Source organism: Caretta caretta, chromosome 19 (genome assembly GCF_965140235.1).
Source record: "Caretta caretta isolate rCarCar2 chromosome 19, rCarCar1.hap1, whole genome shotgun sequence".
Taxonomy (NCBI): Eukaryota; Metazoa; Chordata; order Testudines; family Cheloniidae; genus Caretta; species Caretta caretta.
This window is the reverse complement of record NC_134224.1, coordinates 13,279,097-13,294,730: the sequence shown is the minus strand read 5'-3', so window position 1 is coordinate 13,294,730 and position 15,634 is coordinate 13,279,097. Positions and strand designations below refer to the sequence as shown.

At 51.2% G+C, this 15,634-nt stretch overlaps 1 protein-coding gene across 11 annotated transcripts in view; it reads right to left on the bottom strand.

The window, feature by feature from the left end:
• PTPRU (protein tyrosine phosphatase receptor type U) overlaps nt 1-15,634 on the bottom strand; it is a 322,599-nt gene that overhangs the window by 147,156 nt on the left and 159,809 nt on the right. The window lies entirely within an intron of this gene.

The window sequence follows — 15,634 nt, the reverse complement described above, 5'->3', positions numbered from 1 at the left end:
CCCCTCACTTTGAATTCCTCCAATGGAGGGTACCCAAGAAAGGCAGCTAAGCAGCCACTGGCTGCTCTGGCATTTCCGTACCAGAAGGAGAAGTGCCAAAATACCAGCAGCCAGGCTGTTCTCTTTGGGCCTGATTCTCCACTGCACTGCACCCTGTGTTATCACTTACACCAGTGCAAAGAGAGCTTAACAAGCTGCCGGATCAGACCATTCACACACTCTGCTCACCCTGTGCTGGTGTAATGGCTGCACAGGGGGAAGGAGAATCAGGACCAGAATGCTCCTTGCAGACCGTATGGAAGTTCGCTTAAGAGAACCAGTTCCCACTAGAGAACCCCAGGGCAACCTTCCAAACTGAAGAGAGCCAGGTGAGGCTAAACATCAACTTCCCAGCCCAACCAGACCCCAAAGCCCTCTGCAGGTCATCCATCAATGAGCGCGTTCCCTGGGCCATATTATACCAGGCATCTCAAGGGGGTTCACCATCTCTTACAGACTCAGTCATCAAGGAGGACCATTTGACCATGTACAACACAATCCCATTTGCAGAGAGGATGAACCCTGGGGGGCATGGTGTCTTCCTCCTCCCCTTTTCTGGGGCTATGGTCCCCTGAAGATATTCCACCCTGGCACCTGGGGGCTGTGTTCTTCCAGGAGGTCTACACCCGTCCCAGGGACTCACTGCGTGTGGCCCGGGGTGGGGAATGAAATTGATTAACCATGCACAGCACACAGACAGGGCTTTCCAGGCAGGCCCCAACCAATACCCGTAATAGGCCTGTTTGACCAGGGCCCTCATCTTTCCATCAGGCTGGTGTCAGGCTCTCGAAAGGCCATAGACTGAGCAGAGTCATTGGGGAGAAGTTTAACCCGTTCTCACAATTGGCATCAGTAGCAGATGTCTGATTTAATGAGGAGCCAAGCTCTTTTGCCAACAGCAAGCACACAGGTTCTTTATCCTAGCAGCGTAGAAACCCCCCCTGAACCACCCCCTCCCCACACACACACAAGCTCGGAAAGAGTTAATGCGGGCCTGAGGGGGACTGAGAGCCAGGCTTCATTAGAGAGGAAGACCAGTTGGGGACGAGCTGGGTGGTGATTATAAAGGCAGGAGGTTTAGTGCAGAAGGGGGCTGCGGGGAGCGAGGCTGCAGTCACTCTGGGATTACAGAGGAAGGATGACAGCAAGGCCTGGGCTCCTCACCTGAATAGGGGAGGCTGGCAAGCAGCCAGGAGTGGCACAGAACAGCACTGGTGGGAGATCCTGGCAAACCGGCAGGGACTGGACCTCTATGGAGCAAGCTCTGAGAGGCATTTAAGTGAGAGAGACATAAGATCAACCCCACGGAGGGTGGAATGAGGTTGTTCTTTATACCTGTATGCTGGGATTTTGTCAGGGGAGGGCCCTGAGAGTCCCGGCCCCGAAACAAGGGAGAACCTAGAGAGGCTGCAGTGGAGAAGGCCTGGAAAGGCTGGATAGGAAGAAAGCCAAGGGAAACAGCAGCAAGGAGTGGGACTGAGCAGACCTTGGCTGCTGGTTCCTGGGCCAGAACCCAGCTTAGAGGGAGGGCTCAGGTTCCCCTACCGGTCACCTGTATGGTGGTGTGAGGCTGGAGAAGGGACAGGGACAACGGAGAACCCTGAGAGGGGATGTGGGGACCACAGGGCCCAGAGATGGGGCTGAAGACCTTTAGGTGAGGACATTTGGATTGTTGATTTGTTGGCCTCTGCTACTCCCAAAGGGGTGAACTAAATCATGACCTAGCCAGAGGACCAAGTTGTGGGAAGTGAGACCACCACAGTGCTGGTGCAACCATCGGCAGGAGGTGCCAGATAGAGAGAGAGCCACTATGCCTTGCCTGGCCACAAGGAGGCACTCCAGCAGTAACTAACTCGCTCCAACTGGCCGGCGAACAGGGACCGGACCTGCTCACTGCAGGCAGGGGACAGCTATTCTGTTACTGCAAAGGGCTTTGGAAGTCCGCAGAGGCATCATGTCACAGAGCAAGGGAATTACTGTCCATCTCCATGGACCTGACCCGCTGTCCGTGGAAAGGCTCTCACGGCAGATTTGGATCTGGCCCTGTACGGTCTAGTTAACCGGCACCTGGAATGCTAACGTAACTGGTTAGTGACACCCAGAACCTAGTGCCTGGGAATCATCTTGACTTTGCCGGGACCGTGCTCAGTGCGTTGAGCCTCACTCGAGATATGACGACTCCTGAGCTGCGTTCTGCAGCCCACTCCACCAGGACGCAGGGTGACTTGCCGACGTGTCTCAGTGAGGTTTTCCTACCCACTGTCACCCTGCCATGAAGCCAACGTGCAACACAAACCTCGCAGTGTTGCCCCGAGGAACAGGCTCGGCCTGGCAGACCAGCTCACGCATGGGGCAAAGAGGATATTTCAGGCCACTCGTTTGGTTCTGAATTTACGGCCCACACAAGGGCATGGCTGTGCCAGCTGTAGGTGCTGCATACCAAGGATGAGTCCATATGTCTATATAGACAGAGCCAGTCCCTTTAAAATCCCACCTGTCCTGCAAGGGAAATCTGAGCCTGCAGGAGGAATTCCGCTGGAGAAATGACTTATTGTACAAAGGCAGGGAGACTTTTAAAGGGCAAGAACTGTACATAGCCCAGAGAATGAACAACAACTATGTCATCACTGCCGATCCCCCCTCCTCCTGCTCCTGGGGAGAACTGTAGGTGCCCTCTCCAGCATGAAAGGCAGAGGCAGCTGGATTATCTAAGACCCTCGCAGGAGTGAAAACTCAAGTGTGCATCTCACCCCGCCAGGTGATGCTCATGTATTGACATGTTATCAAGATCATGTTGAATTCTAATCCTGGCCTCTGACGTGCTTGCAACCCCTCCCAGCTTGGAGTCACCTGCAAATTTTATAAGCATGCTCTCCACTCCATCATACAAGTTGTTCATGAAAATACTGAATAGCACCGGACGCAGAACAGACGCCTGCGGGGCCCCACGTGCCACGTCCTCCCTCTTTGACAGCGAACTGTTGATGACCTCTCTTCGAGTATGATTTGTCAACGAGTTGCGCTGCCCTCCATAGTAAGTAATATGCCCTATTCAGAGGCATAAGCATGAAGGCTGGCATCCAGCTCGCTTCTGGGGATTGAACCGTGGACTCCAAGTGCTAAGAGCATGCACCTCTACAACTTGAACCTACGTCCTGACAATAGGAACTGTACCTGGCTCATATCCTTTGTGGGTCAGGCACAAAGGGGGGATGTAACACACTGAACAGTGAGTGGTATGAACAGGGGAGCCAGGCAATACATTTCTGCAAGCTCTATCCCGAAGATTTAAGTAAAGGGCACAACCTCCTGCAATGTTAATGCAATGTGAAGATTACAAATTAAGCACTCATGAGTCAGATGAAAAAAATGTAAGGCTGACCCCATAACCTTAACTCTGCCCCTCCGTGCACCCGCCCTACAACACAGCCTTTAATGTGGTGCTCAGGTACTATTCATTCATATTACACACTGGACCCTCGTTAGAATGCGGGATTTGGGATCCACGCTGGGACCGTGTTAACGCAGAGATCGCATTAAAATGATTTGCAATTAAAGTAATTAAATTTGGGATCCATGGCTGTGACCGCGTTATATGCAAATTTGAGCTATATAGACGTGTGTTCTAGCAAGGGTCCGGTGTATTTGATTGTTGCTCTGCTATATTTCACATCTGAGATGCTCTACCTATTCTCCAGCAATTTTTTCCCCCAGTTTTGATGAGCCGTGGCAGCCATGTGAATTAGCACTGGGAGTTTGTGGGGACTCGGGGTTGTGCAGCTGCAGGCGAACACAACCCAAGTGAGAAGCTGAGGACTCAATTTCCAAACTGGGTGAGGTTTGTGTGTGTTTTCTCTAGAAAAACAACACAAAAAATGTCACCAAAAATTCAATTGTTCCTTGAACTGTTACTGTAAGAAGTTGGAGACTAAGGGCCAGATTCTCATCTAGCCACGCAGAGGGGCCTTAAAGTGAGTGTATAGAGCAGCCCAAATGAGACTCAGGTCTCCAGTTCCATCACTGAAGAGTGGAGACAGAAGGAAAAGTACAACACAGACTTAACTACAGAGCTGCCCCTGATGCCTCCATAATATATCTTCAATGCCACATCTAGGACAAGGACATTGCCTTTGAGGGGTTATTTCTGCAGCAGCTGCCGCATCTTCCCTAACCCATGAGTTTGCATCAAGAGAATGGCACTTCCCTGCTTCTGAAAGATGTTTGCTCTTGATGTCAGTTACCCTCATTAACAAGGCTGGCTCCCAAGCCAGGCTGAACTCCCAGCCCGGGCAGTGCATTCATCCTATCAAAGCTCTGACACCAAGGTCATCCTAAGGACCTGACCAATTTAAAGGAAGGGTCACCACCACTCTGTGAAGGAACAGGAGAAATTATAACCACCCCCCCAGAGCAGAGCTGCAGGTGAAACAAGCAGAAACCTTTCATCAGGACATTGATATCTGAGTCATCATATCACACTATGCTGCCACGCTGCAAGGGAACAGGATGACAAATCATTGTCCTGTCTCCCAGCAAAATGACAGCGGATTTGCGAGGCTTCGTTCATTTATAAGGTGCTTCAAGAGGCTAGCAAAATGCCAAGTATTGCTATTCAATTGCCATTCACCTCCCAAATAGAGCTCCTTGCCCACCCTCATGGGATTTGCATCCAGTGCCTGAAGTGCTCCTTTCTCCTGCTGCAGGAGTATATCCTTTGCCCATTGCAACACAGCTAGGAGTCACCAGATGGCACAAATACAGATACTAGCACTATCTAACTGAATGCAGATCTCGGAGGAATGCTTGCTGTCAGTCATGGTGCAGTTCTTTTAAAAGCTATGGGTATCACCAGTAAACTTTGCTCTTTCTGCCTTCATTTCTCTCTGGCTGAAACATTCCTATATGCAGAGCACAAAAAGAGGAAGTTACTGATCATATTGCAGCTGGAGGGTCTTTGAGACATGTGGTCCTGATCTGTATTCCACTGTGGGTATGCATGTGCTCCATGCACCCGGAGTCAGAGAATTCTTGCAAGCAATGTCCACTGGTCTGCACATGCACCATTGCCATGTTTCTAACCGAGGGAATAAAGGAGGAGCAGATCGACTGCCTCTCCAGTTCCTTCTCTACTGCAAATCCTAAAGATCCAAAGCAGAGGGGAAGGAGAGTGAATAATAGAATACAGACAGGGCCAAACACCTCAAAGAACCTCCACTAACTATAAAGTAAGTAACTTTCTCTTCTTCTTGGAGTGCAGGTCCCTATGTGTATTCCACTGCAGGTGACTGACAAGTCGGTCACTAGAAGGAGGCAGGTGCAAGGATGTAGGCAGCCGAGCCGTTTGGAGGACTGCTTTCCTAAAGGATGCATCAAAGGAGGAGTTCTGCACTAGAGCAGGACGTCTCATAAGCCTGTGGAGGGAAGTCCACATAGCTGCTCTGCAAACGTTAGGGAAAGGCACTTTCTCAAGCGATGCCAATGAAGTTGCTTGTGCTCTTGTAGAATGAGCTCCTTATGCCGTGATGGGGAGGAAGATGGCGACAACTGGTAGAGCAGGATACAGTCTGAGATCCATTTAGAGATTCTCTGGGAGGATCTAGCTTGATCTCAGACTCATTCTTCTATAACAAGAAACAGTCTTGGTGAATTTCTGATTGGCCGTGGCCTTTGCACGTAGGAGGAGAGAGCGCGTTGCACGTCAAACAAATGCAGTCTTCTCTCCTCCTCAGATGCATGCCGTTTCGGGAAAAACACAGGCAAGTGGATTGACTGGTTTATGTGCAATTCCAAAACGACTTTGGGGGTGAATTTCAGATGAAGTCATAAAGAGACCTGAGTGTATGGCAGAGCCACGACTAGAACTCCGAGCTCCCCCACCCTTCTGGCTGAGGTGATGGCCACAGAGAATGCAACTTTGAGATACCCAACACGTAGCTAATGGCTCGAAAGGAGGCTTAGAGAGTGCTGAAAGGACAAGGTTGAAGTCCCAGTGATGAATATTTCCTTACTGGTGGGAAGGTTTTGATTAGGCCCTTCAAGAATCTGTTAGTCAACAGGTGAGTGAAAATTGAACAACCGTCTGATGGTGGACGGCACACGCTGATTGCTGCCAGGAGAACTCATACGGAACTGAGGCAAAACCCAGCCTTTCTGAGAGAACGAAACATGTTGTTCAGAAACATGCCTGAAAGCCAGGCATGATAGGTGGAGTTGGACAAATGTGGTAACATAAGTGCATGAAGCCCCATGCCCCAGGAGAGAGAAAAACAAGTTCTGACAGGAGCTTGAGGGTGGCACATAACCTGGTCTAACAGGATGTCATGGTGTGAAACCTGTCCCTTGGTAGACAAGCTCTCACTGTGACTGAATCTAGGTTTGCCCCTATGAAGTCTATGGTCTGCATCGGAATGAGGATAGACGTTTCCAGGTTCACACGGACTCCTAGATAGTAAAGTAGCTGAAGCATTAAATGAAGTCAACTCATAGGCTTCTTGATGTGTCCTGGCAATGAGAAGCCAGTCATCAAAATAGGGGAAGTAAGCGCCCTTCATATCAAGAGATGGAAACCAAATGTCCTTTGGGATGGGATGGGATGGGATGGGATCACTGATGCCAGAGTGACCAGGTGACATTTTAGCTTGAGAATAAAGCAGTTGAGATTGCAGAGATTGAGGACAGGTTTCCAACCTCTAAGTGAGTAAAATCCTTTCCCCTGGTGTTGTAGAGGTACCCACTCTATTGCCCCTGGCTGGAGCAGGGATTCCACTTCCTGCTGGAGAATCCCCTTGTGAGAATGGTCCCTGAAAAGGAACAGGGATGAGGCTTTGGGAGGAGATAGGGAAGTAAACTCAACCTCATAGTTGGATTGGATAATATCTAATACCCACTTGTCCACTCCAGTTGTGGAAATACAGTGCTAAACGATCCCTGAAGGACATGAGGGCATCGGATAGTGGTGGCATCACTAACTGTGTGCAGCTCTTGAACTCCTGTCAAAGATATCCCTTAGCTGGGGGATGGGCTGAGATGGTGCTGTAGATATATATGGAGGGAAACAAAACTTCTCTACCATTTGTCTTTTGCAAGGAGGGTCATAAGAACGCTGGCAATAAAACCATTGAGTCGCAGGTCTCGGTAAGTAAGTCTGTCTGGGATATTTCCAATTTGGGGCAGGTGTATATATTCCCAGGGTGTGGAGGGTGGCCCTGGAGTCCTTTATAGTATGTGAGGACTCATCTGTTGTCTCACTGAAAAGGTGGGCCTCATCAAAGGGCAAGTCCTCCACGGTGTTCTAGACCTCCCTGGGAAATCCCAAAGTGTGGAGCCATGACTCAGGCACCTCACAATGGCCACCTTTGACCTAGATGTGTCTGCTACATCGACCACTGACTGAAGTGTGGTTCTGGCCACCAGCTTACCCTCGCTCAAAGTAAGCTCCATCTTGTTGTGGTGCATTGTCTTCCAAGTCTGTGAATTTGCAATAGTTCAGACTGTCGTAGTTAGCCAACAGCACTTGATAGTTCGCTATATGAAACAGAAGGCTCGTAGATGTGAAGACCTTTCTTCCCAACAAGCTTAGCTTCCTTGCCAGAAGGAGTGGATTTGGGATGTTGCCGTCCAGATCTCTCCATGGCAAGCTGGACAACCAGAGAGTATGGTGCAGGATAGGAAAAGAGAAATTTCACTCCCTTGGCTGGAACAAAATAGCATTTCTCTGCCCTCTTGGGGTTAGGGGGACATATGGCTGCAGTATGCCAGACTGCTCAAGCAGATTCCAGGGTAGCTTCATTAACTGGAAGTGCTATTTGACTGGACCTGATGGTTTGCAAGATATCCAGGAGTTTGCACTGAGAGTCCTGGACCTCCTCTAGGGAGATCTGGAGTTCCTTCTGCCACCCCGCACAATAAATCTTGAAATTGTTTATAGTTGTCCAGAGGGGATGGACACATTGCAGTGACTGCTTCACCAGGAGATGAAGACGACAATCTTGTCGGTACCAGTGGAACCGGTTTGTCCCGCTTTGTGGGGTCAAGAGAAAGTGCTGGCTGTTTCTTCAGAGGGGAATGGTGGAGTGACTCCCTAGCAGAATGCATAGGCTCTGCATATCTGGTGTACGGGTCCCATGTTCCCCAGGATGGACAATAAGCTGGGTCAGGAAGGAGTTACAGCACTGGGTACCACCTGTCCCGAGGTAAATGTCAAGGTGGAGGTTGGTGCCAGGAGTGTCTGGATCTCCTGTGTGGACTAGCATTTCTTGGAGGAGGGGTGATTGCTCCTCTGGTGGCTCAGATTCTCCTGAGGAAGAGAAAAAGGGGTCGGGGTCCAGCAGTGGTTCTGACGGTTCCGATGGAGGAATGGCGCAAGCTGGTAGATGGAAGAGGGGACAGGCTTCTGTCACAGGTAACACCCCTGGTTGAGTCAAAATCTCTCTAGTAACAGAGGCCCCAGTAATGGGGGAAACTGAGTCTCGGGAAGAGCAAAAATGTCTTCCTGGAGTGCAAGGGGTCCGATCCACTCTTGCTGGTGGGGTTGGAGGCGTAGGCTGTGTGTGGCTGGTGTGTGAGACAGTGACAGTACCGCCAGTGGCTGAAGCTCTGATTGTTGGAACCGACGGACCCACCTTTTTGGCCAGGATGGTGTTGGTGGAATTGGTGTTGCTGGTACAGAGTCTGGTACCAACAAAGCACTGGCATTAAAGGCTTCAGAGTCATGGCCCTGGGACTAAGGACCCACCAAGTCCTCAGCAGTTAAATGAGCAGATTTGCTCCATTTAGGCAGAGGTGTGTTAGATGTCTTCGAAGCAGACTTAGAGGGAGACCTGCATGGATTCCCTCGCACCAGAGCCAGACCTCCTGGCGGGAAGCACATGCCATGTTGATTCAGGCTGATGTTCTAGGCAGTCCCTTGGCCTGGATCCCACTGGGGCCTCATGGCATCTCCATGGGGTGCTTTCAAAGTCGGAACTCCCACACCTCATGGGTACAGCCAGGGAAAGAGCTAGCTGCAACACGTGCCTCCCAGAGGCAGTACAAGCAGCGCTGATGGTCGCCTCTAACCAAGAAGAAATGAGGGCAGGACATACAGTTTTTGAAGTCTAGAGTTCTGGGAATAGTCCAATACCCATAACGGGGCACAGGGGTGTTTCCCGATGCACGGAATCTGTCTAGCTGCAAAACTCTGCTAAAAACTGGTAAAATTTATTAACTATAAAGAACTATACACAAAATGCAATCTTTGAAATATTTCCAGATCAAAGAAATCAAAGGAGAGCGCTGGACATTGGAGGCTCCAACCCAAGCCACGCGGCAGTGAGAAGGAACTGGAGAGATGGTCCGTCTGCTCTTCCCTTTATGCTCTCACCTGGATGCACGAGAAGGGCAAGGGCATGTGCACAGACCTATTGTACACTGCTTGCAAGAATTCTCTGAATCCAAGTGCAAGGAACGCATGCGTACTCAGTGGAATACACATAGGGGCCAGCGCTCCAAGAAGAAACAACCCATGCTGCTAAAATATTACACCAATGACAGAGGCAGCAAGTCACAAATCCAAGCCCTGAATCCACCAGGAGTCATTCCCACCAGGAAGCCTGGGGCAGCTTAGATCCCTCTGCAGGGAAAGTGGAGGGGCGAAGGTAGGACAGCCAGGCGTGCCAATATTCCCTGGATTGTCCTGACATTCCCAGTACAATTCCACTTCCCACAGCCCTGCCACGTGCCCCCACAGATGACTCCCCAGGCTCACACGATAGCATCACACCCATTGCCTAGTGAGCACTCCGCTGGGGCAATGCTGGGTGGGATTTCCTTTGGGGACAGTGCAGGGGGATGTGGACAGCTTGGTGAAAGGGCTCGCGGGCAGCTCTGTTAGCTCCCGCACAGTGTAGAAGATGCGCCCGCTCTGCCCTGCCCAGGGCTAACCTTCTCCAAAGCTTAGATGTACGACAGGAACATGGCTCCATCTTTTAACCTCCCAGGGCTAACCACCCCCTGATTTGGAGACCCCAACACCTTCTGGTGGTTGGGGTTCATCTGTATAGATCACCCCAGAGCTGAGCCCCATGAGACAGGGATGGAGGAGAGAATTGATGCCCCTGAAATGAGAGCCAATACAATGTGCAACAGCCCCACCTGGGGGAAGAGGGAGGAGCTGGGGGCTTAAAGGAGGCATGAAGAAGAAAGCCGAGAGGCCCCTGTGACTCATATCTCACATTGAGAACAAGCTGCCGCTCTGCTGGGCATGAGCCACTCCCAGTGCCCCACCCTTAGCCCTCTCTGCCAGGACAGCAGCACACAGCGCTGATGGAAAGCCAGGCTTTAAGCTTCAACCTCCTTTTTATTTCAGTGTGTTCAAATGATTGGTGGAAAACAAGACAACCTGGCACCCCCAGGCCAATGTAAGCAGATTCTACGAGTGGTTTAGCTAGAGATCAGCTAACAAGGATGTCTGCTGGCATTAATATTGCTGAATATATCCATACAATTAGTGCCAGCATGGAGCCGCCTGTGCTTACAGTTCCTACTACAGCTGTATTACACGCAGGCGTTCCTGCTTGAAGAGTGTCAATCATGGCTGGTGGTATGCAGCTGTGTTGGAAATCTCCCATCGCCCCGGGGCTGCCTTAGGTAAAGGACGGGCAAGTGCACTCCACGCACCTGCTGACAGCTGCTTCCCTTTCCCAGAAGTGACTCTGGGGTAAGCGGGTCTTGGAGGAGCCCATTTTCCACCAGTGGCTTGGGCGAGTAGTTCCATAGGCTGCCAAGAAATGGATTGTGCTTAGCACACAAAGTGCTTCACAAGAAGGTTGGCGAATTACAGAAGAATTGGTACCTATCGTGTGGGTCATGCTGGCAGCATCCAAGTGGATCCATTACAGCCGGGCTCCCTTGTGTGTCTGATGCGTAGGCCCCATAGCTGGGGGGAGGAGAAACTCCTGCACTATCAAGGCATGGGGTCAGCTTAAATTTAGAGGCCACTGAGCTGGAGGGGGGGGGAATACAAACAATCCTGGGCCATGCACTGGTCAAGGCACTTTGCATCCCCTCAGTGGAGTGAGGGCCGCACCGCATGCAATGTTAGGTGTCAGCCACCCCCATTCTCCGGCCCAGCCACACAAGAGACATCTGACGCGCTATGAGGGATCTGAGCCATCGCTGTGGTGGATTCTCTATCCCTGGCAATGTTTAAGTGAAGACTGGATGTTTCTCTCCCAGATCTGCTCTAGATCAGTCAGAAATGAATGCAGGGCCAGCCCATGGCTTGTGTTACGCAGGTCAGCCGAGGTGATCACAGTTGACCCTTCTGGCCTTGGTATCTATGAATCTCTGCCTCTCGTGGTCCGTGATTGACTCCCAGAGAGATGAAGCTAGTGACCCTTGGAAGAGAGGTGGCCACGCTCAGTCTGACAATCGTTTGGCCAGAACTCAGGAAGCCAACACTGCACCCTACAGATCTAGCAAATCCCTGCCTGACCTCCACTCGCACTCCCTCCTGAACAAAATAACCCACAGCTACCCTGCCCCCATTGCACGACCCTGGCTGCCTCCCAGTCAGGTCTCAGGGCAGGAACTGGTGTGACTCTACTGGGCCGCCTCCTCTGGCCCACTGATGAGGGAGGCTGCCTGTCCTCACATCACAAGAGCTTTCGGCAGATCTGGACACCATTGACCAGTGAATGCTACTGTCAAGGCTTGAAGCAGCAGCTGTGAGTGACAGGAAAGCACTGAGCTGGGTGAGAGGCTTTCGGGTCGCACGGGGAGTAGGCTAACCCAGGTGATCGGCACCTGGGTCTGAGTGCCCGGGCTAGCCTGGCCCAGGTATGAACAGCCCCAGGGTGGGCCCTAGGGACACACACAGGTCAGTGCAGTGGCATCAAGGCCAGTCACACGGGTAGGGCTTTGCAGTGTCCCTGGGTGCCGTGCTCCTCTGTATGTCACCAGGACTCCCGGGGGCACATCCCACAGTTCTCTGGGCCCTGGTCTACACTAGGACTTTAGGTCGAATTTAGCAGCGTTAAATCGATGTAAACCTGCACCCGTCCACACAATGAAGCCCTTTATTTCGACTTAAAGGGCTCTTAAAATCGATTTCCTTACTCCACCCCTGACAAGTGGATTAGCGCTTAAATCGACCTTGCTGGCTCGAATTTGGGGTACTGTGGACACAATTCGATGGTATTGGCCTCTGGGAGCTATCCCAGAGTGCTCCATTGTGACCGCTCTGGACAGCACTCTCAACTCAGATGCACTGGCCAGGTAGACAGGAAAAGAACTGCGAACTTTTAAATCTCATTTCCTGTTTGGCCAGCGTGGCAAGCTGCAGGTGACCATGCAGAGCTCATCAGCACAGGTGACCATGATGGAGTCCCAGAATCGCAAAAGAGCTCCAGCATGGACCGAACGGGAGGTACGGGATCTGATCGCTGTTTGGGGAGAGGAATCCGTGCTATCAGAACTCCGTTCCAGTTTTCGAAATGCCAAAACCTTTGTCAAAATCTCCCAGGGCATGAAGGACAGAGGCCATAACAGGGACCCGAAGCAGTGCCGCGTGAAACTGAAGGAGCTGAGGCAAGCTTACCAGAAAACCAGAGAGGCGAACGGCCGCTCCGGGTCAGAGCCCCAAACATGCCACTTCTATGATGAGCTGCATGCCATTTTAGGGGGTTCAGCCACCACTACCCCAGCCGTGTTGTTTGACTCCTTCAATGGAGATGGAGGCAATATGGAAGCAGGTTTTGGGGACGAAGAAGATAATGATGATGATGAGGTTGTAGATAGCTCACAGCAAGCAAGCGGAAAAAACGGTTTTCCCGACAGCCAGGAACTGTTTCTCATCCTGGACCTGGAGCCAGTACCCCCCGAACCCACCCAAGGCTGCCTCCTGGACCCAGCAGGCGGAGAAGGGACCTCTGGTGAGTGTACCTTTTAAAATACTATACATGGTTTAAAAACAAGCATGTGAAAGGATTACTTTGCCCTGGCATTCGCGGTTCTCCTAGATGTACTCCTAAAGCCTTTGCAAAAGGTTTCTGGGGAGGGCAGCCTTATTGTGTCCTTAATGGTAGGACACTTTACCACTCCAGGCCAGTAACACATACTCGGGAATCATTGTAGAACAAAGCATTGCAGTGAATGTTTGCTGGCATTCAAACAACATCCGTTCTTTATCTCTCTGTGTTATCCTCAGGAGAGTGAGATATAATTCATGGTCACCTGGTTGAAATAGAGTGCTTTTCTTCAGGGGACACTCAGAGGAGCCCATTCCTGCTGGGCTGTTTGCCTGTGGCTAAACAGAAATGTTCCCCGCTGTTAGCCACAGGGAGGGGGGAGGGTTGAGGGGGTAGCCACGCGGTGGGGGGGAGGCAAAATGCGACCTTGTAACGAAAGCACATGTGCTATGTATGTAATGTTAACAGCAAGGATTACCCTGAAAGAATGTAGCCACTGTTTTATAAAATGTGTCTTTTTAAATACCGCTGTCCCTTTTTTTTTCTCCACCAGCTGCATGTGTTTCAATGATCACAAGATCTTCTCCTTCCCAGAGGCTAGTGAAGCTTAGAAAGAAAAAAAAACGCACTCGCGATGAAATGTTCTCCGAGCTCATGCTGTCCTCCCACACTGACAGAGCACAGACGAATGCGTGGAGGCAAATAATGTCAGAGTGCAGGAAAGCACAAAATGACCGGGAGGAGAGGTGGCGGGCTGAAGAGAGTAAGTGACGGGCTGAAGAGAGGGCTGAAGCTCAAATGTGGCGGCAGCATGATGAGAGGAGGCAGGATTCAATGCTGAGGCTGCTGGCGGACCAAACCAGTATGCTCCAGTGTATGGTTCAGCTGCAGCAAAGGCAGCTGGAGCACAGACTGCCACTGCAGCCCCTGAGTAACCAACCGCCCTCCTCCCCAAGTTCCATAGCCTCCACACCCAGACGCCCAAGAACGCGGTGGGGGGGCCTCCGGCCAACCAGCCACCCCACCACAGAGGATTGCCCAAAAAAAAGAAGGCTGTCATTCAATAAATTTTAAAGTTGTAAACTTTTAAAGTGCTGTGCTTAAAGTGCTGTGTGGCATTTTCCTTCCCTCCTCCACCACCCCTCCTGGGCTACCTTGGTAGACATCCCCCTATTTCTGTGATGAATGAATAAAGAATGCATGAATGTGAAGCAACAATGACTTTATTGCCTCTGCAAGCGGTGATTGACAGGAGGAGGGGCGGGTGGTTAGCTTACAGGGAAGTAGAGTGAACCAAGGGGCGGGGGGTTTCATCAAGGAGAAACAAACAGAACTTTCACACCGTAGCCTGGCCACTCATGAAACTGGTTTTCAAAGCTTCTCTGATGCGTACCGCGCCCTCCTGTGCTCTTCTAACCGCCCTGGTGTCTGGCTGCGCGTAACCAGCAGCCAGACGATTTGCCTCAACCTCCCACCCCGCCATAAACGTCTCCCCCTTACTCTCACAGATATTGTGGAGCACACAGCAAGCAGTAATAACAATGGGAATATTGGTTTCGCTGAGGTCTAAGCGAGTCAGTAAACTGCGCCAGCGCGCCTTTAAACTTCCAAATGCACATTCTACCACCATTCTGCACTTGCTCAGCCTGTAGTTGAACAGCTCCTGACTACTGTCCAGGCTGCCTGTGTATGGCTTCATGAGCCATGGCATTAAGGGGTAGGCTGGGTCCCCAAGGATACATATAGGCATTTCAACATTCCCAACCGTTATTTTCTGGTCTGGGAATAAAGTCCCTTCCTGCAGCTTTTGAAACAGACCAGAGTTCCTGAAGATGCGAGCGTCATGTACCTTTCCCGGCCATCCCACGTTGATGTTGGTGAAACGTCCCTTGTGATCCACCAGAGCTTGCAGCACTATCGAAAAGTACCCCTTGCGGTTTATGTACTCGGCGGCTTGGTGCTCCGGTGCCAAGATAGGGATATGGGTTCCGTCTATGGCCCCACCACAGTTAGGGAATCCCATTGCAGCAAAGCCATCCACTATGACCTGCACATTTCCCAGGGTCACTACCCTTGATATCAGCAGATCTTTGATTGCGTGGGCTACTTGCATCACAGCAGCCCCCACAGTAGATTTGCCCACTCCAAATTGATTCCCAACTGACCGGTAGCTGTCTGGCGTTGCAAGCTTCCACAGGGCTATCGCCACTCGCTTCTCAACTGTGAGGGCTGCTCTCTTCTTGGTATTCATGCGCTTCAGGGCAGGGGAAAGCAAGTCACAAAGTTCCATGAAAGTGCCCTTACGCATGTGAAAGTTTCGCAGCCACTGGGAATCGTCCCAGACCTGCAACACTATGCGGTCCCACCAGTCTGTGCTTGTTTCCCGAGCCCAGAATCGGCGTTCCACAGCATGAACCTGCCCCATTAGCACCATGATGCATGCATTGGCAGGGCCCATGCTTTCAGAGAAATCTGTGTCCATGTCCTGATCACTCACGTGACCGCGCTGACGTCGCCTCCTCGCCCGGTATCGCTTTGCCAGGTTCCGGTGCTGCATATACTGCTGGATAATGCGTGTGGTGTTTAATGTGCTCCTAATTGCCAAAGTGAGCTGAGCGGCCTCCATGCTTGCCTTGGTATGGCGTCCG